Here is a 24227-nt window from a genome sequence, read left to right as displayed (position 1 = left end):
GACAAATATATCACACCAACCACAGTGTGTTGAGATGGCATTTAGTCTGTAGCCTGGTGTGAACAGGCATCAAGTGTGATAATGTGAGATGCACCTTTATTCCCAAGCATTTTGTTTTAATACATTAAAGTACTAAACCCAGGAGCCTGCATTCACTATATCTGGTCTCCCACAGTACGCAGAACATGGAAATGCAATTATTTTAGTAAATATAAACTGCTAAATAAATTTTTTCATCATCGTCTTGTGACTTCTATCAGTGTCTGGTTAAAGCTTGTAGGAGGAGTATTCAATTGTCAAATGAGAATGCAGGACTCCTGATCCTCTGTCTGGACAGTGCTGACAGGCCCTGTGCTGATCACATGCACTCTCCCAAGAAAAGAAAAAAACTTTCTAGCAATGCACACCAAACTGAGCATGAGCAGCCTGTCCCCTGGCTCTGTAAATATCAGGAAATATATTGGAGTCGGTGGAAGAAGGGAAGGATCAGAGAAGACTGGATCACGCAGCCTTTTTATACAATGCAGAGGATTAACCCCTTAGGTTACACAGTGAGTATAACAAGCATGCTTTACTGCATATACAGACTGATTTTACTGTTGGGTGTTTAGTAACCCTTTAATCTATAATAAAGATTTCTATTTGCTATAGTGATCGTTATTTTCAGCCAAGGGCTTTTCTTAATCTTACCTATATATGGTTGCCATAACTGAAAATGTTTGTTATAGCAAATAATGGTTGTTTTAGTTTAGTGAATTGTATAAAGAGAAAAGTGTGACCTGACCTGTCAACAGTAAAAGGCCTTAATTCCTGGCTATATAAAATAGAAACAAAATAAACAAATGGGACTTTAAATGAGGCTTATTGCTGCAAAAATTAAAGTATGGAATAAATATATGATAAAACCTTTATTTTATCAAAGGCAATTCCGTGGTCTAGAAATGCATGATAATGTTTTGAAAACATAAACATAACCATATACAAAGGCTGACATTTCGGTAAAATTATACCATGAACACATACACTGTATACAATGATGATACATAATTATACATATTCATAACTAAGTACATGCTGTATAAAAGCCAAACTGTCTTGGCATCACATAAATATAAAAACTCGACTTGTTTCGTTAATCACATTCACTCATCAGGAGTATGGATGCAAAAATTCATTCACTGTAAGTACAAAAAAAAAAATAGATATATGAATATTAAGGCTGTGGAAATTAAAGATTAATTCCACGATTAATCGATTAATTTTTTTTGATCTATTAAAATTCTTTTGATCTGTACTCACCTCTCCGCCATGTTCTGGGTCTTCAAGGAGAACCGGTGATGTCACTGGACTCCTCCCCCCTTCCACAAGTGCCTCTGTCTGCTAACGAAGGGAAGGGGGGAGGAGTCCGGTGACGTTGAAGTTCTGATTGAACGTAACGTGTACAGGGGAGGAGCTATGCATGACATCACCCGCTGCTGCCCTACGGAACTAACATGATTATGTGCATAGTTTGTGTTTGAACACAAAAATTAAATCTTATACTTAAGCAGTGAGCACTTACATCTTTTCTTTTTACCCATGACCTGGCGTCCTTGCTGAGATCTAAGGAGATGTGAGAGAAGTTTATGGTCCGTGTTAACCCTTTTGATACCCGCTTGCATGACCACCTGTTTGCACAGGGGTCCATGCCATAAGGTGAGAGTGATTAGTTAGACCGGAGGGGGAGGGATTGTCACGCTACTGTGGAAAAAAAAAATACTTACGTCAGTGCTACAGTTTGAATTTAAAACGTATTTGTGTGAATTGTGAAATTAAGTCATGGATTATGGAACTAGTGTCGGGTGATTGTATATAGTGTATACCACATTTACCACTGACTGACTGAACGATTTACAGGAAGTGACTGTTATTTACATTGGAGAGTTGACCCCTTTACCCAGGATGCTGAGTGACCTACCCATGAACACCCTCTCTTACATTGCATTTTGGGTAGGAGATAAAAGGACCCTGAGCAGCCATTTTAGGTCTCTTGGGAGAGCATGGCCTGCCTGTGAGGACTTGTGCAGAGGCCTCCTGGAGGAAGCGACTTATTGCCTGTGTGGAGCGCAAACCTGCTCGGTTGTGTGAGTGACCTGAAGTGCCAGTGACTCAGAGATCAGATTGAGAGGATCCAGAGACACTTGTTTGAGCATCAGAAGACCAGGTCCACCTGTCGGAATGGGATGGAGTGACGGAGCCAGCTGACGCAGAAGCAAGCTGCAACTACTGGACCAAAGTTACCATACCAAGGTTCCAAACCAGTTGGTGAGTGGGTTGTTACCCACCATTTTATAAACCATTGCACCTAGTCAGACTTATATACAGGCCTCGCTGGGATACTTAGTCCATGGAGGAGGAGTATAGCAACTGACGCTAGGCAGGCATAAGGCCTACTTACTATCACACTTCAAGCACTGTATTATATTTGTGAAAGCAAGACTAGGATCATTCTTAATTCAACTTTAACTGCTTTAACCTTGGATTACACATTTATATGGAGTCACCCTTGCTAGTACTTTAAGTGGGATCTCACGTATAGCTATAAAAGTAGAGGGAGCTCATATATATATATATATATATATATATATATATATATATATATATATATATATATATATATTGTTTGCAACTGTTTTATCAAAGTTAATTCTGTCAATCTACGTTGGATGACAGTACAATTTCTGTAATCTCCTATTTACAATTATATATAGTAAAATATACTTTGGTTAAGTACCTCGTTGTGTGGAGTATTGTTTTCTCCCAGCAGGTGGAGCCAGTAGATTCTGAAAGGACAATACAGGTATATTGTGATATATTGTATATATATTGTATTGTATTGCACCACAACTGTGTCAAGGGGACTGAGCCAAGTTAGTGGGGTGTTGTTACTAGAGTAACAAATCAAGCCAGCAGCTCCTTCGGGAGTCAGTGTTACATTCATAAATAGTGAAAAAGTGGAAAAAAATCTAAAAATGTATACATTTAAAAAGGTTATTGTAAAGATGTGTGCTGTGTTGATGTGAAAAAAAAAAAGCTTAGTGAATTGAACCTATTATCCCTAAACAAACCTGTAGGGCAGCCAAACTCAATAAGGGCTCAGTGGAACCCTAGCGTTCCTCCAGAGATTTCTAGGGGTTCCCTATACTGTGGCGGCTGACTGACCATCTATGTAATGGTACCTGCATACTTCTGGGACCAACACCACTTGGCATAGCCAGCAGCATCCCACCAATCATCGTTTTAGCTATCTGTAAGGCTGGCATTCTGACCAGCACTGTAAAGGGGGCATTTTTACCTATTACCTGTGTAAGAAGCATTTTTCCCACTGACCCCCAAAAAATTGGTTTCAGCAGGAGTTCCTCAAACCTAAAGATGGTTTCAAGGGTTCATTTGAAGTAAACAAGGTTGAGAAAGGCTGTTACTGGGTATAAACACTACCAAACGTAAGGATAGACTAAGGAAGTTGGGAAACAAATGCTAGCATCCGCTGTGTATGAACCTTTAGTTCATTGTGTAATTTAGTAACTGCAGTTACAGAGCCTACAGTCAGTTACAGAGAGGTTAGTGAGGGAAAAGGCCATTTTTAGATCATGCAGTAACTAGATCAATCACCATTTAACAAAATCCACAAAGTCTGTTTTTTCTTCGATCCTCCTGCTTTGCTGACTGTTTATAGTACCAATGACATTCTGTACAAATTATTGTGAAAAGGCAGATTAAGCTGCATTAATTACACTGTAAGCTCCTGTAAGACGGGTTATCGTTTCTTTGTTTCCTTTTATTTCTTTTCATTTTGGAGAACAATCGTATTTATTCCCTCCAGTCAGGATAAACATTTCAATAACGAAATCCTGCAGCCTCTTCATACTGGTATGAAGATTTCCTTGCTTATCTCTGTCTTCTTAAAAGCTTTGCCAAGGGTCTGTACACGATTTAGAGTAGGTCAGTGTTTACTTCTAATTCACTGAAATTAAAGATTAGCTATTTATTTCCAACAGTATGTAAGGAATGGGCAGCTCTGGTCCACCTCTCTTGGGAGCCACCATTCACTCAATCGCATGGTTGTTCCAATATGGGTGTCCTCTCTACTTTGGCCTAGGTGGACATTTACTACACTCATGCTGGGAGATTAAAGCTCTTTTCCTCAAGACATTAAGAGTGCCTCCCTGTCCTCAGTGATGACCTTAAAGTGAATAACACCAAGTTCACTATATGTTGATCATATCCCCACCTTAATCTCTTCTCAAGAGAGAATACATTCAGTTTCTCTAATCCATGCCTCTTATCAGTTTGGTTGCCCTTCTCTGTACTTTCTCCAGTTCCCGATATCCTTTTTGAGAACTAGTGCACAAAACGAATCTGCATAGCCCAGATGAGTTCTTACTAATGATTTGTACCTGGGCAAAATTATCTCTCTCTCTCTGGAGTCCATACCTCTCTCAACCACTAGGCTCCTGCGCTATAGCCGAAAGACAGCTACAGCGCGGACGCCAATTGCCGGGAGGCCATCCCTGGACATCCTCCTGTTTACTTCCGTGATGCGCGGAAATTCTGTGCTGGCTGTGTCCCTTGGACACAGCCAGTCACAGATCGCTGTAAATGGCCAATCACAGCGGCTGTTGATATGAGATCATCTCTCATCGCCGGCTCTCCCTCCTCACACAGAGACAGCATGGGAGGAGGGGAGAGGGAACGGCTGCAGCGGTTAGTGAAAAGAGGAAGGGAAAATAAAGTGCCCATGGTAAATGTCAGTGCCACCTGTCCCCACTGCCACCAGTCCCTACTGCCACCTGTCAGTGCCATCTGTCCCCAGTACCACCTGTCAGAGCTACCTGTGCCCAGTGCCACGTATAAGTGCCATCTGTCATCAGTACCCCATTAGTGCCACGTGTCAGTGCCACTTATTAGTGCCATCTGTCATCAGTGTCATGTGTCATCAGTGCCACATATTAGTGTCATCTGTGCCATTTTATTAGTGTCATCTGTGTCATGTATTAGTGCCATCTGTCATCAGTGCCACATCTCATCAGTGCCACCTGTCATCAGTGTCACATATTAGTGCCATCTGTCATCAGTGCCACATTAGTGTCACGTGTCATTGTCCTAGTGCTCCAGGGCCTTCAAAAGTGTAATAGATAGTCAACAAGTTAGATATGCTAACTTGATGGCGCTCCCTGCATGTTGGGCCTCTCTAAGTGGCCAGGCTGTGGAAAAGTCCCACACATGTGGTATCGTAATACTCAGGAGTAGTAGCAGCATGTATTTTGGGGTGTCATTTGTGGTATACACATGCCATGTGAGAGAGATAACCTATTACAATGACAATTTTGTGGGGGGGGGGGGGGGATCTTCATTTTGAAAAGAAATAAGAAAGAAAGAAAGAAAGAAAGAAACTCCTGCTGAAAAGAAAGAAAAAACCTCACCATGCCTTACTAAATACCTTGGAATGTCTACTTTCAAAAAAGGGGTAATTTGGGAGGTATTTGTACTTACCTGGCTCATTCGGGTTGCAAGAAATGAGAGTCCACCAGTACATTAGATGTGATCAATTTTTTATGATTTGCACCATAGCTTGTAGACTCTCTAACTTTCACACAGACCAAATAATATCCACTAATTTGGGTTATTTTTACCAAATGTATGTAGCAGTATAAATTGTGGTCAAAATTAATGAAGAAAAATTAATAATTTGCAAAACTTTATCACAGAATCAAAGAAAAATGCATTTTTTCTCAATTTTCTGTCTTTTCTCATTTATAGCGGAAAAAAAAAAAATCCAGAGTTGATCAAATACCACCAAAAGAAAGCTCTATTTGTATGAAAAAAAGGACAAAAGTTAATTTGGGTACAGTATTACATGACTGAGTAATTGTCATTCTAAGTGTGAGAGCACCAAAAGCTGAAAATTGGTCTGGTCACGAGGAGGGTTTAAGTGCCCAGTTGTCAAGTGGTTAATACAAGAAAGGACGTCTCGCTTTGGAAACCGCAGCTTGGCATTGCATGCCATTATTAAGCTTATGATCTACCAAAACCCCCAGATCCTTCTCCACTATGAATTCCCCCAGTTGTACTCCCCCTAGTACGTATGATGCATGCAAATTCTTAGTCCCCAAGTGCATAACTTTACATTTATCAACATTAAACCTCATTTTCCACGTAGTCACCCAAATAACCAGTGTATTGAGGTCGGCTTTTGGGTTGGAGACATCCTGTAAGGATGTTATTCCACTGCATAGCTTGGTGTCATCTACAAAGACTGAAATGGTACTTTTAATCCCAGACCAATATCATTTATAAAGATATTAAAAAGTAAGGGTCCCAACACTGAAAACCTTAGACCATTCAGAGCAAGAGTCTTTACCCACTACTCTCTGAATTCTGTCTTTTAGCCAGTTTTCTATCCATTTGCAAACTGATCTTTCCAAGCCTGTAGACGTCACCTAATACATTAGCTGTGTGTGGGGAACTGTGTCAAACCCTTTTGTAAAATTCAAGTATACTATGTCCACAGCCAGCCGTCCAAGGTTTTACTTACATCCTCATAGAAAGAAATCAGGTTTGTTTGACAACTTCTGTCTTTTATGAATCCATGCTGTCTGTTTAAAATATTTTTTGTTCCAGCAAGAACTCATCTATGTGGTCTTTTATTAAACTCTCAATTATCTTCCTGACTACAGAAGTTAAATTAACAGGTCTATAGTTACTTGGTAAAGACTTTGATCCCTTTTTAAATATAGGCACCACATTGGCCTTACACCAGTCCAGTGGTACTATTCCAGTCCTTAACAAGTCCCTAAAAATGGTAAACAATGGCTTTGTAATGACAGAGCTCAATTCTTTTAGGATCCGTGGGTGGATGCCATCTGGTCCAGGTGGCATATCCACCTTTATTCTTTATTATGTCTAAATATTTATTGATCACTTTTGAGCCATTGTGGATCATTTTGGGCTGTGTCATTGCCGCCAACCCCCCCCCCCCCCCGCTTCTTTGCATACACAGAGCTGAAGTATTTAATATATTTGCCTTCTATTTGTCCCCAGTCACCCACTCTAGATTATTTTGTATAGGGTCTACCTGTTCAGACCTGATTTGTCGTGGACATGGCCTTCACAGAACTGCCAATGTTGCCCAGAACTTACATGGACGCTTTCAGAGGGTTCCGAGACGTGTTAAAGGGGGCTTCCAGATTCTGATAAGTCCCCGTCCACAGATCCCCACAACCACCGGGCAAGGGTTGTGGGGATGAGGCCCCCAAAGCACACTCCCCATGTTGCGGGCAAGTGGCTTGGTATGGTTCGGGGGGGTGATAGAGCACCCCCCCTTCCTGGCCTGCCATGGCTGCTTGCTCAGGTAAGGGTCTGGTGTGGATTTTAGGAGGACCCCCACACCATTTTATTTTTTACATTTTGGTGTGGGGTTCCTCCTTAAAATCCATACCAGACCTAAAGGGCCTGGTATGGATTTTGGAGGGGGGAGGGTCAGGTGCATGCTTTGGCCAATCATTAGACATCAATGCCCTGCGATCTCGCAGTGCATTATGGGGCATATTCTGCTGTGCTGAAATTTGTCGTGAACGACTCACAATATTCGCTGTTCAGCGAACGGCAAACACCGAGCTCATTCCTAATGGTTACATTTTTGCACACTTATTTTGCAGATTTTTTATTTTAGTACAAATAGTACAATTTCCAATGGTTGACACTGGAAACATTTGAATCTTCATATCACCTGCCATAGCCCTCCCCTCATCTTTCCCCATTTCACCCAACAATAGGGGCTGACCCCTGTCTGCCCCATTATAATACAATTCAACCACCCCCTCAATCCTAGTTTAAATACTCCTCCATCCTTCCCATAAACCTCTCCTCCAATACATCATACCCCCTTCCATTTAGGTGCAAACCATCTTTAGCATATAGGTTGTACCTCAATAAAAAGTCAGCCCAGTGTTCTATAAACCCAAATCCTTCCTTCTTACACTAGGTGTTTAGGCATGCATTCTATTTTCTAACCCCCCCTGGCTTTACTGTGTTGTGCATGGCACAGGCAATATTTCAGAGAATATCACCTTGGAGGTCCTTCCCTTCAACCTGCAGTCTAGTTCTTTAAATTGGTTCTTAAGGAGCCTCCACTTTCCATATATTCTGTCATTGGTTCCAATGTGGACCAAGACAGCAGGGTCATGCCCAGCCCGTCCCAGTAATTTATCAATCAGGACCACCATATGCCAAACCCTGGCACAAAGGAGACAGCAAACCATTTGGTTGAGGCAATTCTTGTGACAAAATATTATGTTGTTTTTTTTTTAATTACCTGTACAATCACTTTAAATCTTATTTAGTTCATGTTTAGAGTATATTTGCATGTCCAGTGTTTTACTTTGACACAATTAAACAATTATATTCAATAGATATGCATACCCCTGTACCTAGAAGTTTTTGCATAGGGTAAAACCACTGCATAAGATCTAATTAAAAATAGGATTGCAGCATACCAGATCTTTCGTGTCTTTCAGAAATGCTTCACAAATGCATGTCAAAAGCAAAACACAAATGATTATGTAAAACAAATCGTATGCATAATTTTATTAAACTGAAAACCAATGAATAGAAAACAGGCTGGGGCTCAGGGTAAAATTAATCCACTACTATGTTAACATTACAGGGAGGGTTAGCATGAGAGGAGCCTAAGCCCCTGTACACACGGTCGGAGATTTCGACAACCAAATCCGTTGGATTTTGTCCGTCGGATTTTGTCCGTCTGATCTTGTCCGAAACTGTTGCATACACACGGTCAGACTAAGTTGTCGAAAAATCCGATCATTCAGAACGTGATGACGTAATTTCGTTACGATGGGACTACGTTCAGGCTAGCAGCCAATAGCTTTGATGTAGGAATTTGATCTGAGCATGCGTGGCACTTGGTCTGATCAAAATTCTCTACACATGATCGGAGTATGTCCGATCGAACCAGTTGGTCGGGAAATATTTCCAACATGTTGGAAAATTGGGTCTGACGGATATTCTGACGGAATCAGTCCGATGCATACCACACACAGTCGGATTATCCGACAACACGGTCCGATAGGACACATTCCGACGGATTCTCTGACCATGTGTACAAGGGCGAAGGGTAGAGAATCTCTTTCCAGAAGGTCTGAACTAAAAAATGACAAGTGCCAAGGTCCCAGGGCTGAATGTTAACATATCACTACTTGGTTCTCTGGGACAATGTCTAAACCAAAGGCTTTGGTTGGTCATTGCTAGCTTTTCAATTTTTAAACTCTCATTCCTATTTTGCGCATGACTCCACTCAATCTTTGGGTCCTGTTTTCCTTTGGTCTGCTGCCTATCCTGACCTTCTTTTATCTGTGTTATTACTTTGAGTCTGCCACCTGTTTCGGTCTTCTGCTTGTTGAATGTATGAGTACCACCTCTTTTTGACTCCAGAGTTTTACAGGCTTTTCTCTTGCTTGTAAATCTGCTACATTTGTTCAGCTGCCTGAGAGCATTTATCACTGGGGATACCAAGTGATAGGACTTGGTAGTGTCATGCAATAAAATCCACATTTCTTTCTGGAGTTCCCTGGTTAAAACCAGAGCCTCCTTAGACACCACACCTCTGAAACTAGTGACACAGAAAGTTCACCTTCTAACCTGAGATATTTGTGTTGTGTGGAATATAACTCTATAAACTATATCCCCTGTCATATTCTGTTCCAGTAACTCTTTTCTTTGGCAAGAATCCATGTATCAAGCTGTATGAATTATAAGGAAAGCTGTGAGGAGCTCTAGCCAAGTGAATGTGTCTCCCAAATTTTGATTAAAGGAGAATTATGTCATTCATCTGCTACAGGCAGAAGGAAACATGTGCCGAGCTTCCTCCCTGTATTGATTACTCAGACAGTATATTGTAGCTTTGTGCTAAGTTACAATATGAGAGACAGTAGTTATGGGCTGATCTGTATACACAATGAAGAATATAAAGTATATCACTCAAGCACAAGATTTACATGATAGTATCATCTCTGGACCAGGATCCCATTTTATGATAGAGATGATGACGTTGCTTAAACAAAGATGGTGTCAGCCCATTGTGGTCTCTGAAGATTATGTGTTAGAAAAATTTGCATCTACTAAGTACAAATAAAGTAACTAATGTGTGCCCCACTTGTGGCTGTTGCTTCTTTCTTGAAAAAGGTTACCAGTGCAGCCAACAGTCAGAAAGCACAGCGATCACAGCAAGTTGCTCATAGTGTAGCTCCTGTGTTTAAAAAAAGTATTGTATTATGTTCAAAGAAATCAAGGCATTCAATGATTGGATAAGGGGTGTATGAGGGTCACAATCTCCCCTTGTCCAAAAAAAAATATATTTTTTGCCCACAATTCAGATTTAAATTAATTACCCATAACAATTGCTTTTACACATTACATAAAATGCATGGCCTTAAAGTAAACACATATATCTGACACTTCATCTGCTTGTTATTCTATACATGTATAAAGGGGAAACAAGATGGTAAAAAAAAAAAAAATGGTTGGTTTAAAAAAAAAAAAAAAAAAGAAATAAAAAAAAAAGGAGAGCCTTGAGTGAAAGTGTCACATTTGTGTTCGGAAATTTAATTCTCTGCTTGGTTATGGAATGTCACCTATGGCATCTCTGGAATTCTCCTTATTCAGACTGTACTCAAGCTACATAAAAGCTATCATCATGTACCCATTGTTGCATATGTTGAATAACTTAAGAAAAAAGAATAATAAAACATTTCAGGTAACATATGTATACTCTAAAATGGAATGCAGGGCTAGTGCCTGAAAGTAGCCCATTTTGAGAAGGTTACTTATTAATAGCAAAAACACATGATAAAAAGCCTTAGGCGGTGATTTGATTTAGACTTCATAAGAAGTACTTTCTTAATACAGTTTCAGCAGAGCATTGAGGAGTCTGGTAAGGCTTGGCCTCTAAATAATTAATTGGAAAAACATTCCTATTCAACCCGCCTGAAACTAGTTTAAAAAAAGCAGTTTGGCTGTGGTTACACATAAAAAACACATGGGATAGATGGATCAGGATTCCAGAGGTTGCTAGGGGTTCCTTGAGCAATGAGCAATTTCTGCCTATCAGATAAGTTCCCAATGACACCCATACTGTAATATTTTTAGCGATCTGTAAGGGAGTAATTCTTCCCAATTTAAAGAAGATTCTTCCCACTGACCATCACACTTATGTATCATAAATTGTAAATATAGTAATTTTTAGCAGGGGTTCCCTGAGGAAAGAAAGTTTTTCATGGGTTCCTATGAGTTTGAAAGGTTTAGAAAGACTGCAGTAGATAAATTGAATTAATTTAGTATTTGATGAATTGAGACAGTATTTGATTCTGTTAGGTCTGTTCCATAGAATGTCTTGGAGGAGCTATTCACTATTCCCAGTTCTCCCAAGACAATCAAAGTTTTGGTAAGAACTGGACTCCTTTGTCCAACCTATGGAAAATTCCCCTCTGACAATAATGTGGTATGATGAACCCCGAACTGAGCTAAGCAAATGGAGTAGTACTGAACACCGTGCATCCTCTTTTCTCCAAAATGTGCAGGTCAATGACAGATGATTAGATTTAAAATCGTGTGTGTGAGACCCCCACACAAGAACACAACTTAGCTGGAGACATGCAAGCTATAATAAATCCCATTAAACTTCATTAGCAGAAGTAAAAATGAAATCCTGCCATAGTGGCAGCTACTTTTTGTGTGCATAAAGGGTTACCTGCAGAGTTAACCAACCCCAGTTACCTTGGTGTTTAGGTAAAGGAGTCACTCTTAGCTCCAGCCTGCACGGAGAGTCAGTGCGCTGGCACTTAAATTGTTGTCCCATGAGCTAGAAGATCTCAGTGCAGGGTGAGGCTAAGAGTGCCATTCCTTTTGCCTTTATTGTAAAACTGTGGATGTAGAAGGAGAGTCCCAAAATCATGCGGGGGGTGCACCCTTCTTAGATCTATCCATGGCACAAATATAAGTTAAGGCGTAGAGATCAGCTTCAAGTTTTAGGTCAACAGCATTTTTTTTTTTACTTTTAATTAAAGTGCAAATGGCTCCTCTACCTAAACACTAGGATAAAAGCATAGCTACAACCAAGCTGTGGTTGCAGTAATTAACCACTTAACCCATCATGTTCTCTTTGTTGACTAGTAGGGTTGACTACCACAGCTTCTGCACTGTATTTAGCTCTTAGTGAAATGCCCATCTCATTGTGCAACACCCATGCTAATCCCAATTTTATTGCCACTTAGTCTTAACCCTTCTGCCTGTGGAAAGTTGTTTGTACAAATTGCATCCCTATCAAGGAGAATCCATGTGAGGAAAGAGGGAAACGTCCAGAAAGAAGAGAGCAGAAAATCGCATCGTACAAAAGCCTCCCTTTTTTGTTAGTAGATCCACTAATCAGGGCACCAAATTTTTTTTTTACATAGTTCTGAAGCATGGGTTGATACCATGTGCTACACCTGCCGATCCTGGGGGTATTTTACTTCACTGACACAAATCCTAGGAGTATCTTACTTGACTGACACTATTCCTAGGGTTTTGCTAATGGACTGCCGCCAATCCTGGGATATTTAGCTGAAATTACACCAAGCATTTGTAATTGATTGACGCTGCACTGACACCAGTTTCTTTTTTTTTTTTTGCTGCACTGACCCCAATCATGGGGGTAATATGCTGCACGGACACCAATACTGATGGTGTTACACTTACACCAATCTTATGGGGTGTAATTGCAATCACTGACACCAATTTTTGGGGTTGTTTTGGCAGTCACTGACATCAATGTTAGGGCTTCTTTTTGCACTCACTGACCACAGTGTTGGGTGGTAGGGCAGGCACTGACATCAATGTTGGGAGTTGTTATTGCAGGCACATGCAGTAATACTGAAGGTATTACACTTAAAACAATCATATGGGTTGTCATTGAAATCACTGAGCCCAATGCTGGGGGTTGTTACTGCATTCATGGACACCAATGTCAGGGTTCTTATTGCAGTCAATGACTCCAATGTTGGGTTTCTAATGGCATTCACTGACACCAATGTTGGGGATTCTTATTGCAGTCAGCAAAGTTTGTGGTTGTTACTACAGTCACTGACACAATGTTGTTCATGTATTACTATTCTAGTTGTAGCACCGGCTCCTGAAGAGCACGCGCTATGTGTTTTTGACATTTAATGTTACACCTGAACTGCAGTTTGGTTTGGGTATAATTATTCCAAATTTGGACCTCAGCATCAGTCTGACTGGACTATAGGGTGTTCAGCCTGGCCATAGGGGGCACTGTCTCTTCTGGCAGGCATGGAACCACAGTCTGGTTGGGTGCTTTAAGGTTGCTTTCTCTCTGAGCCAGCCCAGTGGTAGTGTCACTCTTGCTGTGCTTTCTGGGAGAGGGTACTTAAGATGCGGATGTCATGTGGTTCGAGGTTCCGGGCCAGAAGTATGTTCTGACTCCGTGGTCTTGGTCCTCCTGACCAGCCCCCAGGAAGGCTATGGCCTGGGGTGCGGATCCACCCAACTTTATGTCCCAGGGCTGGCTATCTTGAGGCAAGGAAACTAAAGAAAGGATTCCGAGGTGGTCCGGTGCCATCTCTGGTTGTCTGCCCAGTAACTTCGTAGCTATCCAGGGGAGGACTCTTCAGAAGAAGGCCACATATGGGTTGGCTTCTTAGCAAGAGCCTGGTGAGGCTGAGGGCCCTAAGTGAATCCAATCTCGTGGGTATTGCCGAACCGGCTGAAAGATACTGGTACCACACAAATGTTCTGCAAGTTCTAGTTTCCTACATGTTCTACAACAACGTCTGTAGCAGAGACTTATTCCTACATGTTCTACAACAACGTCTCTGGGGGAGAGATTTATTCCTGATTTAAGCACCTTCTTGGCTGCTAGGCCTTGTGAGAGAGGGTCTATCCAACTTGAGTGAACACCCAGCTGTGAATGGCTATTCTCTGGATTTAGTCGAAGTAAGCAAATCCTTTATCATTGACTTTGACACTAAGAGTACCTGAACTTTCTTCCTAACCCTCTGATCCTATACTAAGAGACTGTTCATTAACTACGTTTTTGCAAATAAAAATCCCTTTAAGCGGATCTGTCGTCAGTCTCTAAAGTTTCTGGGCCATCTACCAAGGGAAAGCCCTAGACTCAAATCAAGGTGAAGTAGGTAATGGTAAGCCCAATCAAACCAGCAGCTCCTTCGGGGGTTAGTGCTACATAGTTTATAACACCACAGTTTACTTTCTAAATGCTCACTTTAGTGATACAAAATATATAGTAGACATTTTGTTGTACATATCTGGCATGCTCAATTTCTTACAAACATTTTACGGCACTCTAAGCTCAAAAGGTTTCCTATCCCCATGTTAAAGCTTTTTTTAAATTATAATATAGTAACATTTCAACCCATCTGGAACATAATATCACTTCTAACTGGTTAACTAGACTTATGTTTACATTCAATGAACAGTGGTAACATGTATTCAGCAGCTACTAGGGTAGCATTGATTCATTGTTCTATTACACACACAACACACACGCCAGTGACGATTTTTCTTTTAATTTCAGTTTCATGGTGTGAGCTGTTTAAATAGTACTGAGCCACTTTGCAGTGTTACAGCTGAACTACCGTCAATCAGTGTAGAGCGACAAAGTCACAGCGCTCTACTGCCGGGGAGAGACTGTCTGAGGAAGCTTCGGAGGGCAAACTGGTAATTCAATTATACCAACATAAAATGCCAGCTAGTCCAGCTTCAGTTATTTCCAGCTTCCAGGTCTACCAATGTTGCCTTTTGTGTTATAGTCCCAAAAGCCAGACTCCAAGTAGGATTTTAAAGAATACTCAAGTCAAACCACAAAATGTATTCAGGTAAAATGAAATCCTAGTTAACCAGATGTCTGAGGAGGGGGGTCACTGGGGTTCCTGGAGCCCTGGAGGGTAGGTTTCTAAGGAGGGCTGGGTTTATTTAATCAGATCAAATTAATCATAGTGAAGATATTGCATCCAAGTAGGATGCAGGTCACACAAACTAATTGATTGCAAGTTAAAATTCCTATTTCATGTAGTACTGGCATCATAATAATCTGATCTTTTTCCAACTCGTAGGATCATGGACTCCAGAAGCCCTTTTTTCCCCCATCATGTTTAATGTACATCTGTTAAGAAAGAAATAAGGGGGTTGCCATTGCTGGCTTTGTTCAGAAAATGCTAGCTGCACAGCTGCCTCTGGCTTAAATACGTTTCAGTCACTGACCTGGAACAAACAAGAAACAGATAAGAAATGCTAACTTTTCTGCAACTCTTAAGCTGGCCATAGATGGTTTGAGTCTTGGCCGGTTCAGCAGGCTCCAGCCAAGACTCAAACCATCTATGGGTAGGCTGATAATACACAAGTTGATAGATCAATCGGCTTGGGTGTGTCAGGCCACCTTGAGGCGAGGTGACAGATGCACACTGTAGGGATCAGGAGTGCACCGCAAGGTTGTGGACCCTACGGCTGACTGCTGCGGACGGGAGACACGGCAAAAGGTCAGGATCACAGGCAAACAGGGTTAGTCAAAGACACTCCAAAGTCGGTAGCGGAACAACAGAAGAGCACACGGCAGGAAACAGGAAGCTGAACACACAAAGGAATACACAATGGTTGATCAGCACTGTTGGCCTGCAGTGCACAGGTTAATAAAGGTTCCCTGATAGGGCCTGGGGTGGAGCCATGCTTAGAGGAGAGGTTATAAAAACCACCAGGTGGAAGTGGCTGGCCTCTTAGTCTGAACACATGAGGGGAGGTAAGCAAACAGGAAGATCACTGCATAACCATGACAGGGTGCAACCAGCATGTCGGAGTTTCACATGCTATTATTGCCCGAGATCTCATTTGATCTTTTTCAACAAGTTGGAACCTTTGGAAGAACAACGTTTGGCAGGGGTCAAGTCCTGGGGAAAAAAGTGTCCACTCCCCCACCAAAGAAAAAAAAAAAAAAAGATACGCTCATATGCACGAACGCTTCAAAAGTGGCATTTTTCATCCAATTTTTGTATTGTGTATATGAAGCTTAACTATTAGTACATGAAAAAAAAAAAAGTCCTCAAAAAACATAAATATGGTACCGTAATTCTCTAAATAATCAGCATTCATTCAATTGTGCTTCCGTGCAAATGTGAACATTGTGTTCTGATCTTTATTGGGGAATTTTATTTTGTATATAGAGTGTTTATGTGGTGAGTTTACACTTTTCATTGAGCAGAGTTTAGATAACACAGGGTTAAACGGAAAGGTCATAAATTAACTGCACATTATCTGGACAGAATGCTTGGGGAAATAGTGATGTGTTCCTGCTTAGGAGATGTATGTTAGCTTGGGGGGCTGCAAACTCTGCAGGGCTCCAACACACACTCACTGCTATTACAACCCTTCACATATTTCCACATAAACTTCCCTCCTGGCATTAAACTTTTCCAAGTATTGTGCTCAGCTTACCACCCCAAACTGATGTTCCTCCCTCAGCTCACCTCTCTCCCTGCATGTCCTGTGAGCAGAATAGCTGATCTACCTGTCAGCTAGACCTAGATCTGATCTACCCGTCAGCTAGCTCTGATTGACAGGTAGATCGAAGTGGAAGCTGTCATGGGGCCCCCTACTGGCAATGCCTGAATGGTCAGGTGTGCGGCACTTACTATTGTGAGTTGTTTCGGCAGTTGCTGGTGTAGCACCTGCCCCAGAAATGAAAGGCAAAACATTTTTGTATAGATCTAAAAATACATTATAAATATTTTTTTTTCTATTTTGTATAAGTAATCACATTCCCTTTGTTTTCTGCTGCATTAGACCTGGGGGGAGGAGGAGAAGCAGCAGCACACTGAGCTTCCTAGTGAATGGATGTGCAGCTGGGGGGGTATCAGGACAAGTCTGACTATTGGAGGAGAGCACACTGAGTTCCCAGCATAGCTAGAGAACTGACCACTGCATGTTCTCTTAGTTTGAGTGGTTTTTAAAAGGCAAAGCAGGGGGAATAGCAGGAACACCAAGTATTTCACACAAAGAAAGCCATACAAAGAGAACAGAATACTTTCTCATACAAGTACATGGTGAAGTTTTGGGGTAAAAAATGCTTTAAGAACAAACTAGAAACATTCAGGGGCTTGCTGAGACTACGTTTTGGAGTGTATCTCTTTATCGTTACACCCCAATAACATGGACTTCTCCATTCGTGCTTTGCCAAGTATGGACTTTTCCCATAGGTAACCTGAGGCCGCCACAGTCAGATGTAGGAAAATTTTTTTTTTAAATTTAAAATTATGGCTGTAATGAATTGTCGGTCCCGGCAATATACATAAAAATCATTGAAAAAAACAGCATGGGATTCCCCCACAGTCCATTACCAGGCCCCCTGGGTCTGGTATGCATATTAAGGGGAACCCCGAATCAAAATTTTTTAAAAAAATTGCATGGCCCCCCCCAAATACTATACCAGGCCCTTCAGGTCTGGTATGGATATTAAGAGGAACCCCACACCAATTTTTTTTTTAAATGGTGTGGGGGTCCCCCTCAGCCCCACAAAGCACCTTGTCCCCATGTTGATGGACCTTATGGGCCTTATCCCCACAACCCTTGACCAGTGGTTGTGGGGGTCTGTGGGCAGGGACCCCCAGATCGCAGCCTCCCCCCATGTGAAATGGTAACAGGGTACAAATGTAGCCCTACCATTTAAAAAAAAAGTGTGAATATAGTAAAAATGACATCACATGGCTTGGGACAAGTCCTTTATTAAAAAATAAAAATGTCCCAAGAAGTTCATTCATCTCTTCTCACTCTGACAGACGAAAAGTGACAGTTCTTTTATAACTGAGGGCAGGGCCTCCCATGGAGGTGGACCGGTGGCGGGCGTGCAGGCTTTTTTAAAATTTATTTTTCAGTCCATCGGAACGAGAGAAGAAGATGAATGGACTTCGTGGGACATTTTTATTTTTAGATTTTTAATAAAGGACTTGTCCTAAGCCGTGTCATGTCATGTTTACCATTTTCACACTTTTTATGTGAAATGGTAGGGGTACATTTGTACCCGTTACCATTTCACACAGGGGGGGGGAGGCGGGATCTGGGGTCCCCTTATGGGGATGAGGCCCTTGTTGAGGGCATGTGGCCTGGTACGGTTCAAGACGGGGGGTGCTCTCTCACACCCCCTCTTTTCCTGCAACCTGCCAGATTGCGTGCTCAGATAAGGATCTGGTATGGATTTTTGGGGACCCCCACGCCTTTTTTTTTTAAACATTTTGGCATGAGATTCCCCTTAATATCCATACCAGACATGAAGGGCTTGGTATGGAATATGGGGGGACCCCCACGCAATTTTAAAAAAAATTTTGGTTCGGGGTTCCCCTTTATATTCAGACCAGACCCAGAGGGCTTGGTAATGGACTGTGGGGGACTCCCATGCTGTTTTTTTCAATGATTTTTATGTGTATTGCTTGGACCGACAATTCATCATAGCTGCGAGTAATTTTAAATGACTTTTTTTTTTTTCTTTAGAAATGTAATTTTGTGCAGGGACTGTTGTAAACACGGGATGCGCCCCTTCACAGGCATACTATAGACACCCCCCAGGTACGAAATTTAAAGGAATATTTCACTTTTATTTTTTTCACTTTAAGCATTATTAAAATCACTGCTCCTGAAAAAACATCCATTTTTAAAACTTTTATTTGCATTGATAACAAGGTCCCCAAACACTTTGACAATAACTTGCATATAAGCCTTTAAAATTAGCATTTTTGATTATTCATGTTCGTGTCCCATAGACTTTAATGGTGTTCACGTGTTCAAACAAATTTTTTGCCTGTTTGCACGTTCTACTGCGAACGGAACCGGGGGGGGGGGGGGTGTTCGGCTCATCACTGTTCAAGAGGCGCATGTTGGGTATTGGTGTATTCCTAAAGAACCTGGGTCTGCAATAGCACTATGGGGCATGTTTAACACCACTACAAAAAGGTAATCCAAAAGGCCAAGAGGAGGCGGTAGTTACCATGGGTTACTGGAAAGAAGGACAACTACAGCAACCAGTCATGGCATGGCACCTGATTAGGTGACAGGTGCTTCAGTAGCGAGGGGTCGGTGCTCTGGCTCCCTCGCTAGCGGTCTGTCTCCTCCAGTCACCGGGAGCAAACTAGTGTTACAGTGACCTAAAGCCTAATTACTAGGTATGGGGAAAAAAATCAACTAGGACACATATGAGACCCTCGCTTTGTGTCAAACGTGGTTTCATTCCATTGCAGAGAGTAAGGTAACGGAGGCATGGTGGACTGGTGGAGTGGGCAACGGCTCTGCATGTCCATCCAAATACAGCGCATACATCATTTACAAGTGTGTAGTTATTTGAGACAAAACATCTTGTGGAGTAGTGATGGACGAACTTCCGACGGGACGTTTCGCGAACGCGAAACGCGAACGGACACAAACGTTCGCGAAAACGACCGTTCGCCGCGGGCTCCATTGACTTCAATGGGAGGCGAATTTCGCAAACCTTTAGGTCGAATTTGCGGCCACGGGGTAATTATTAGGGGGTAGCACGTAGTCCCACCACCTGGACAATAGCATAATACATGTATGAGGTGAATTTGGGATCGATAACTACAAGCATTTTTTTTTTATTTGGGAAATTGTTCTGACAATTCAGGACTATGGAGCTAATGAAGGCAATGGAGGAGAGGGAAGGTCAGGGACCAGGGTAGGCAAACAAGAGGGTGCAGGAGATACAGAGCACTGACAGCAGCACCGTAATACAGAGCACTGACATCAGCACCGTGACATACAGCGCTGACAGCAGCTCCGTGACATACAGCGCTGACAGCAGCTCCGTGACATACAGCGCTGACAGCAGCTCCGTGACATACAGCGCTGACAGCAGCTCCGTGACATACAGCGCTGACAGCAGCTCCGTGACATACAGCGCTGACAGCAGCACCGTGACATACAGCGCTGACAGCAGCTCCGTGACATACAGCGCTGACAGCAGCTCCGTGACATACAGCGCTGACAGCAGCTCCGTGACATACAGCACTGACAGCAGCTCCGTGACATACAGCGCTGACAGCAGCTCCGTGACATACAGCGCTGACAGCAGCACCGTGACATACAGCGCTGACAGCAGCTCCGTGACATACAGCGCTGACAGCAGCTCCGTGACATACAGCGCTGACAGCAGCTCCGTGACATACAGCGCTGACAGCAGCTCCGTGACATACAGCGCTGACAGCAGCTCCGTGACATACAGCGCTGACAGCAGCTCCGTGACATACAGCGCTGACAGCAGCTCCGTGACATACAGCGCTGACAGCAGCTCCGTGACATACAGCGCTGACAGCAGCTCCGTGACATACAGCGCTGACAGCAGCTCCGTGACATACAGCGCTGACAGCAGCTCCGTGACATACAGCGCTGACAGCAGCTCCGTGACATACAGCGCTGACAGCAGCACCGTGACATACAGCGCTGACAGCAGCTCCGTGACATACAGCGCTGACAGCAGCTCCGTGACATACAGCGCTGACAGCAGCTCCGTGACATACAGCACTGACAGCAGCTCCGTGACATACAGCGCTGACAGCAGCTCCGTGACATACAGCGCTGACAGCAGCACCGTGACATACAGCGCTGACAGCAGCTCCGTGACATACAGCGCTGACAGCAGCTCCGTGACATACAGCGCTGACAGCAGCTCCGTGACATACAGCGCTGACAGCAGCTCCGTGACATACAGCGCTGACAGCAGCTCCGTGACATACAGCGCTGACAGCAGCTCCGTGACATACAGCGCTGACAGCAGCTCCGTGACATACAGCGCTGACAGCAGCTCCGTGACATACAGCGCTGACAGCAGCTCCGTGACATACAGCGCTGACAGCAGCTCCGTGACATACAGCGCTGACAGCAGCACCGTAAGCAGCCCCAGGAGGAAGTCAGCACAGCACAGGGATGGTGTGATCCCCTCATAATAAGAACCCCCAGGAGGAAGTCAGCACAGCACAGGGATGGTGGGAGCCCCTCATAATAAGAACACCCAGGAGGAAGTCAGCACAGCACAGGGATGGTGGGAACCCCTCATAATAAGCAGCCCCAGTAGAAATATGACACCGCTCAACCTCTTCAAAGAGGAGGGTAGGGGCATATAGTACGGTGTGCTTTTTTGGGTCAGGGAAGTGAGCCAAATGAATTAAGAAGGTCTGTGTGCTTGATTCCAAAAATTGTTTATAGACATATACATGGTCTACTGATCACATGTGTTGAATTCCTCCGAGATCCATGCCTCATTCATTTTTAGAAATGTGAGGTAGTTAACACTGTGGTGAGCTAGGCGAGTACGCTTATCGGTCACAATCCCCCCTGCTGCGCTGAACGTCCTTTCGGACAGGACACTGGATGAGGGGCAAGCCAACAGTTCGATTGCAAATTGGGCAAGCTCTGGCCAGAGGTCAAGCCTGCCCACCCAGTAGTCTAGGGGTTCATCACTCCTCAGAGCGTCCACATCGGCCGTTAACCCAATGTAGTCGGACACCTGACGGTCTAGGCGTTCCCTGATGCTGGATCCGGATGACACCTGTCGATGGGTCGGCTGAAAGAATGACCTCATATCCGAAGTCACCAACACATCTTCAAACCGGCCTCTTCTTGCAGGCGCTGTTGGATTGGTACCCGCAAATCCTTCTCTGGGAGTGGGAATTGCTCCTCTGCCAGCGCACGCAAAAGCAGAATGCAGCATTTCTCGAAGCAAGGCCTGGAAGTGCTGCATTCTGACAGCCCTCTGCGACGGCGGTAACATTTCCGCCATTTTGTGTTTGTACCGGGGGTCTAAGTACGTTGCCACCCAGTACTGGTCCTTGACCCTCATGCTTTTTATACGGGGGTCCCTATTAAAACACTGGAGCATGAAGGCCCCCATTTGCACTAAAGTGGAAGCGGTGTGGTGGCCTGGCTCCTGCTCATCATCCAGGATAATGTCGTCCTCTTCATTCTCCTCTCCCCATCCTCGCACAACAGGGATCCCAGAAAGGTTTAAAGCATGCTCTTCTTGCTCCTGCTCATCCGCCCCGGCACCATCCTCCTCTGACTCCTCATCAGACTCCTGTTGTTGACTTGTCTCAGATAGAGTAGCCCCCCCTGGGAATTCATCCAGCATTGCGACTTCCTCATCTTCCCGCTCCTGCTCCTCCACAGCCTGATCAATGACACGACGCAATGCACGCTCCAGAAAGAAGGCATAAGGTACCATGTCACTGATGGCGCCATGGCTGCGACTGACCAGTTTGGTGATCTCCTCAAATGGCCGCAGAAGTCTGCATGTGTCGCGCATGAGCAGCCACTGGCGCGGTGAAAAAAAACCCAGCTCCCCAGAACCGTTTCTTTCGCAGAGTTCATACAGGTAGACGTTAACTGCACGTTTCTGCTGGAGCAGCCTATCAAGCATATAGAAGGTTGAGTTCCATCGCGTCGGGCAATCGCAAATAAGACGTCTGACCGGCAGATGGTGTCGCCGCTGAATGTCAGCAAGGCGAGCCATGGCCGTGTAAGATCTTCTGAAATGGGCCGAGATTTTCCTTGCCTGCCGCAAGATGTCCTGGACCCCAGGGTATTTGACAAGGAATCGCTGCACGACCAAGTTTAAGACGTGTGCCATGCACGGCACGTGCGTGATTTTGCCCTGTTTCAATGCGCTAAGCAGATTGGCACCGTTGTCACACACCACTTTACCAACTGTCAAATTGAGCGGTGTTAGCCACTCATCTGCCTGTGAACGCAAAGCTGAAAGGAGTGCCGGGCCAGTGTGGCTCTTTGCTTCCAGGCACAACAGACGCAGCACGGCATGGCAACGTCTCACCTGGCATGTGGAATAGGTTCTGGGGAGCTTGGGCGGTGCAGTGGAAGAGACGCTAGCAGCGGAAAAGGAGGAGGCAGCTGAGGAGGAGAGGGAGGAGGATGGAGTAGGAGGAGGAGAAGAAGAGTCAGGCCTGCATGCAATCCGTGGCGGTAAAACCAAATCTACACGGGTGCCACGGGTTACATGCTTGACGGCCGTCAGAAGGTTCACCCAGTGGGCAGTAAAACTGATATACCTTCCCTGCCCGTGTTTGCTAGACCACGTGTCTGTGGTCAGATGTATCTTGGCACCGACACTGTGTGCCAGAGATACATTCACTTGCCGCTGAACATGGCCATATAGCTCTGGGATGCCCTTCTCTGAGAAATACTTCCTTCCTGGGACCTTCCATTGTGGTGTTCCAATGGCCACAAATTTGCGAAAGGCCTCCGAGTCCACCAGTTTATATGGCAGTAGTTGGCGGGCTATGAGTTCTGACAAGCCAGCCGCCAACCGTTGGGCAAGAGGGTTATCCGGCGTCATCATTTTTTTACGCTCAAACATTAGGCCCACGGAAGCCTGCCTTTTTGCAGAAAAATGTGAGCTTGGCGTGATGGAAGGTGGAGTGGAGGACAATTGTGAGGAGAGAGGAGAAGGAGAAGTAGAAGACGAGGCTGGACGGTGAGAGCCTGCAGTGTGGCTTTGTGTGTTCCGTTGCTCCCACTGGGCTCGGTGATGGCTGCTCATGTGCCTTCTTAAGGCGGTCGTCCCTAGGTGAGTATTGGGCTTACCGCGACTAACGCGTTGACTGCAAAGATTGCAGATGGCAACGCTATTGTCAGCAGCGGACACGTTAAAAAAAGCCCACACTGCGGAGCCATGTGCCGGTGTCCTGGGAGCGCCAGATGTGACCGTACATGGTCGATGACTCGCTCCTGATACATTTGCAGTCTGCTTTGTCCCTGCTGTGCAATGTAAGTCATTGCTGCTTCTCCTCCCTATCTGCTGGTCCATATCTCCCTCTGAACTCCCCTCCTCTTCCTCTCTTGTGGGCACCCACGTGACATCACTAGACACGTCATCATCAACGTCACCTTCCCCACCGCTATAAGTAGAGTAGGCAGCAACACCGGGGACCAACCTCCTCCTTGGGCTGATCTGGGTACTGGCGTCAGACTGCTGAGTAGCGCTTGTTGCTACCTCCTCTTCCTGATCCAATACCAAGAGTGGCTGCGCATCAGAAATGTCCTCTTGATATGGATCGGAAAATAATTCCAGTGACTCAAGCGGAAGGTATGTGGTG

The 24227-nt window shown here is 44.1% G+C and overlaps 1 protein-coding gene across 2 annotated transcripts in view; it reads right to left on the bottom strand.

Annotated features, from left to right (window-relative positions):
• Window positions 1-24227, bottom strand: part of SHANK1 (SH3 and multiple ankyrin repeat domains 1) — a 933614-nt gene that overhangs the window by 547374 nt on the left and 362013 nt on the right. The gene's annotated exons all lie outside the window — the stretch shown is intronic.

Source organism: Lithobates pipiens, unplaced genomic scaffold, assembly GCF_037356315.1.
Source record: "Lithobates pipiens isolate NorthernLeopardFrog02 unplaced genomic scaffold, aLitPip1_a1.2 Scaffold_27, whole genome shotgun sequence".
Taxonomy (NCBI): Eukaryota; Metazoa; Chordata; class Amphibia; order Anura; family Ranidae; genus Lithobates; species Lithobates pipiens.
Note: the sequence above shows the minus strand (reverse complement) of the source record. Positions and strands in the feature narration are given on the sequence as shown.